This window comes from Tarenaya hassleriana, unplaced genomic scaffold (assembly GCF_000463585.1).
Source record: "Tarenaya hassleriana unplaced genomic scaffold, ASM46358v1 Cleome18, whole genome shotgun sequence".
NCBI lineage: Eukaryota > Viridiplantae > Streptophyta > Magnoliopsida > Brassicales > Cleomaceae > Tarenaya > Tarenaya hassleriana.
Genome location: NW_010965216.1, coordinates 2,694,998 through 2,700,418, shown reverse-complemented (window position 1 = coordinate 2,700,418; position 5,421 = coordinate 2,694,998). Strand labels below are relative to the sequence as shown.

Sequence of the window (5,421 nt, the reverse complement as noted above, 5' to 3'; positions counted from 1 at the left end):
ACCATGTTAAAGAGCAAAAAGAAAATCGTTTAACTTCATTGAATTTGTTTAGAAACAATATTAGCAAAAGAATTATCTAAAGAAACTCGAGTTTCCATGGAATGTCCAAATTAATTACACAGAAGAACCAAAAATTTATGTCGAAGGGTCAACTTGATGATGAAAGTTTATGAATGTCATGGGGTTACATAACACTATTGAAAAGTTTATATAGTTTGCCCTTTTACAGCTAATATAAGGTTAGCAATTTAGCTTACCTACACAAAAAAATAAATCATAATTATATTTTAATCCAAATGAATCTAAAAATATGATTTTTTTAAATAAAAACCTAATTAATGGAAATCGAATCGATTTGGAACCCAATAAAAACTAATAATAAAACAGAAACTAAAAAATTTCTTTAAAACCTGAGAAATTTTTAATTAAAAGATTAAATAAATAAATCCTGAATCGATACAAAACCCCTAGACATAAAAACAAAATGTTGTAGTTTTAGTAAAAATAAAAAACTTGAACCGTAAAATAAACTAAGTTATATCTAAAATATCCATCCCTATCGAAATCATGTTACGGTTTTTTTATATAAATATGGATACTAAAAAGCCGTTGTTCAATATGAAACATGGAAATTGGAAGATTTCTAAATGAAAATTACTAAGCGAGTCAGCTTCACAACAATTTTTTTTTTAAAAAAGGTAATGACATATACACACTTATCCCCAACGTTTAAAATCAAATTTGTACTTCTTATAGCTTAGAGACCAAATGATAAACCTTTACAACAAAAAAAAAAAGAAAAGAAGAGTGATTCTTGAATCTTCGCATTGATAATTAACGAGCCTTAGGGTTCACTTCAGTACCAAAGCTCATACTCACTTCAATGGAACCCTTTGAGTCCATGTCTCGACTTGTCCCGACCCTCGAGTTTTCTGACGCCAAACACTCGTTTAGTTCGATCACAACCTGAGACATGTTCGGTCTTCTCGACCAAGAGGGATTCACACACGACATTGCAAGTTCAATCACTTTCCAGACCGAGTTTGTGTCGTAATCCCCGTAGAGTTTTGGATCCATAATTTTATTGATGTCTCCTCTTGTAAGCATTAACCCACCCATTCTGTTTATGTGAGGTCTTTCGCGACTCTGGTCGATCACAGGACGATTCGTGATGATTTCCAATAGTACAATACCAAAACTGTACATATCGCTCTTCTCAGTTAGCCAGTTTGTTTGGTAGTATCTGAAACAAAAATACATCTCTTTTAGTATTTTGTAGTAGACCGAAAAAGAAGGATATTTTTTTAACATTTTTGTTATATGTATTGCTTACTCTGGATCAAGGTATCAGGGAGTTCCGACCACAATAGTGGACACATGAGTTTCGCCTTCGGTCGGGAAAGTTCTCGAGAGTCCGAAATCGGCGAGTTTTGCTTGTAAGTGCTCGTTAAGCAATATATTCATAGTTTTGACATCTCTATGTCTATGAACCATAGGTGGTTTGCATCCGTTATGCAAGTACTCCAATCCTATGCAAAAAAAATCATTTCAATGAATATAATATCATAACGGTTTGGTTAGATTATCATGATGGTGATTGCAATCAACTCAGAGAAACATAGGTATAAAATACAATGACTGAGATTGATAAATTGATAAACTTGGAAAGGACCTTGCGCAGCCTCAACAACTATTTTAAGTCAAGTTCTCCAACTCAATGCCGAGCCATCGCATTTTCCTATGAAATTAGAACAACCTTTATTAATGTGAACATAGAAATTTTTGAAGCAAATATGTTATATATCTTGTCACCCTTGAAAAAATATTTACCTGACAAATGGTCTTTCAGATCACCATTGGTCATGCATTCATAGATGAGAGCCAAGTTTTCTCCATCATCGCAATATCCGATAAGGCTAACCAAATTCTTATGATGAACTCTAAGAAGAAGTTCGACCTAACATGCCATCGAAAACACATGATCCATTATTGAAGGGTCATCATAGATATATTATATTTCTATTACTAGTAATTTATACCTCGGCTTTGAATTGTTTGTATCCTTCAGCTGATGAATGAGAAAGCATTTTTTACTAGTAATTTATACCTCGGACCGACAAAGAAGATTTGGATTTCCTTGGTCTGTCGAAAAATGAGTGTATAATGATTCGATAACCAGAGAAGTCGGGATAATCTTCATCATCAAATGAAACTAATACTTTAGAGAATCTTACATTAGTTTCAGTCCATTGTTCTGTCTGTTGAGAAGGACTTCAGGAACTGATCCGCTAAGATTGTTCCCACTTAAGTTTCTTTTACGTCAGTCACAAAACTATGCATCAGTGAATTAAAAAAAATATATATCTTATGTTTAAACTTGTTGGTTCTTTTTAGGGTGGCTTACACGACCAGCAAAGACTTCATGTCGGCTAGAAATTCAGGCACTCCCCAAATCAAACTGTTGTTCAACAAGTCCCTAACATCAGTAAAACAAAAATGTCACCACGGATTCATACAATCAGTCTCCTAAGGAAGAACAATTTTGCCATTAGTATGATGTGGAGATACTTACAGTTGTTGTAGTTGGGTCAGATTTTGTATGATAGGGGCTATGTTCCTGATTAACCCACTCGAAGACAAGTTCCTATCGGTACGACCATACATACATTTCAAAGTGTTGTGCATTTACGAACACGGGACTTAAACAAGCTCTCAAGTTGACGATTGGTAAATCTTACAATGAAATGATGATCGGAGCAGTGGAATCATCATCAAACCATCCCACAAGAACCGTTTAGGGATGCATGGATCTCCTTGCCAGCCGATTCTATTCAATCCATAAGATGCTTGAATAGTCTTGATGGCAGCCACTGGAGCAAAACTTCGACCCTATTTCTCAATCCAACATGTAGCACTCTGAGGGTAGTAATGACGTGGATTGCTGAGTAAGGAGGTCTTGTAAGTATCCATATTCTTTCTCCTTCCACTACACTGTAGCTTGCTAGACTTCTCCACTCGCTTTCCAAGTGAGGATAGGTTGTTGATTTCTCTCTTGGACATGAGTTTCCAGAAGGGCTAAACCTGATAGAGTGTTTAGATAACAATGATTTAAGAGCTCTCTGCTTATTCAGGTGGTTTAGGCCTCTTACACTCCAAAAACAACCTTCCATATCGGAGTGATGGAGGCTTAGGGGAGGAAGTAACCTTATCGGTGGTGTTTGTAGAGGCGGAGAGGGAGTAGCCTTACAAGGAAATTATTGTAGGATTAGGGGGAGGATTATTCGAATGAGGGAGGAGGATTATTTAGTGTTTAGGATTTTTGGAGGAGATTAGGAAATATTCGGAAGAAGAAATAATTTGAAGATTTAAGAAGAGGAATGTTTTTTCTTAATCTTTCTCTTTGTTTTTCTCTTCAAATTTCCTTGATTTCAAACTTCATACAAACACACATATTTATACTACAATCTCCCACCTAACTACATATCTAACTCACTTATTAAACATATTTTTACCTAATTTTCTTCCACACATATTCTACACATTTCTAACTACCTCACCAAACTACAATTCCATCACATTTTCACACACTAACACATTAATCACATTTCACACACTTTTCATATTAATCACATTTTCATAACCATACTAAAATATTTAATTGATTTTTTTTAATCAAGTTTAATTTCAACACTCCCCCGTAAACTTGATTTTGGTGACTCCGAGCGCGCTCCTGATCCTTTCGAAATCTTCTCGTTTCAATGGCTTCGTAAAGATGTCTGCAATCTGATCATGAGACTTGACAAATTGAAGTTCCACCTCCTTCTTTGCGATACACTCTCTGATGTAATGATAACGAGTCACTCGCAATGAAGACTATACATTCCTTCCCTACATAGAAGAACAAACGGAGAATGAGATTGAAGAACCCACAACGCCACAAGATCCATTATCACCATCATCATCGGACGAAAGCTCAAGTGAAAGAACGCCTCGATTCCGAAGCATTGAAGATCTATATGAGGCAACTGAAAGGCAAGATGATCTTACCCTTTTCTGTCTTTTTGCGGATTGTGAACCTAAGAATTTTGAAGAAGCTGTACAAGATGAAAGGTGGAGAAATGCCATGGATGAAGAGATCAGGGCCATTGAGAAGAATGATACATGGGATTTGACCTCACTTCCAAAAGGCCACAAAACGATCGGAGTAAAATGGGTATACAAAGCAAAGAAGAATGCCAAAGGGGAGATCGAAAGATACAAAGCAAGGCTGGTGGCAAAAGGTTACAGTCAAAGAGAAGGGATCGACTACGACGAGGTATTTGCACCTGTAGCTCGTCTTGAGACTGTAAGATTGATCATCTCTTTAGCAGCCCAAAACAGGTGGAAGATACATCAAATGGATGTAAAGTCTGCATTTCTTAATGGGGTGCTTGAAGAAGAAGTTTATATCCAACATCCACCTGGTTATGAAGTCCGAGGGAAAGAAGACAAAGTGTTGAAATTGAAGAAGGCACTCTATGGATTGAAGCAAGCACCGAGGGCTTGGAATACCCGCATTGACAGGTATTTTACTAAAAACAATTTTATCAGATGTCCATACGAGCATGCCCTCTACATCAAAATTCAAGGAGGAGATATGTTGATTGTGTGCCTGTATGTGGATGATTTAATCTTCACCGGGAATAATCCATTGTTGTTCGAGGAATTTAAGATGCATCGAACAACAACGGATTATTCCCGGTGAAGATTAAATCGTCCACATACAGGCACACAATCAACATATCTCCTCCTTAAATTTTGATGTAGAGGGCATGCTCGTATGGACATCTGATAAAATTGTTTTTAGTAAAATACCTGTCAATGCGGGTATTCCAAGCCCTCGGTGCTTGCTTCAATCCATAGAGTGCCTTCTTCAATTTCAACACTTTGTCTTCTTTCCCTCGGACTTCATAACCAGGTGGTTGTTGGATATAAACTTCTTCTTCAAGCACCCCATTAAGAAATGCAGACTTTACATCCATTTGATGTATCTTCCACCTGTTTTGGGCTGCTAAAGAGATGATCAATCTTACAGTCTCAAGACGAGCTACAGGTGCAAATACCTCGTCGTAGTCGATCCCTTCTCTTTGACTGTAACCTTTTGCCACCAGCCTTGCTTTGTATCTTTCGATCTCCCCTTTGGCATTCTTCTTTGCTTTGTATACCCATTTTACTCCGATCGTTTTGTGGCCTTTTGGAAGTGAGGTCAAATCCCATGTATCATTCTTCTCAATGGCCCTGATCTCTTCATCCATGGCATTTCTCCACCTTTCATCTTGTACAGCTTCTTCAAAATTCTTAGGTTCACAATCCGCAAAAAGACAGAAAAGAGTAAGATCATCTTGCCTTTCAGTTGCCTCATATAGATCTTCAATGCTTCGG

At 36.9% G+C, this 5,421-nt stretch overlaps 1 pseudogene; it reads right to left on the bottom strand.

The window, feature by feature from the left end:
* Nucleotides 1-834: 834 nt before the first annotated feature.
* LOC104810549 lies at nucleotides 835-3,170 on the bottom strand (annotated as a pseudogene).
* Between the last annotated feature and the right edge of the window lie 2,251 nt (nucleotides 3,171-5,421).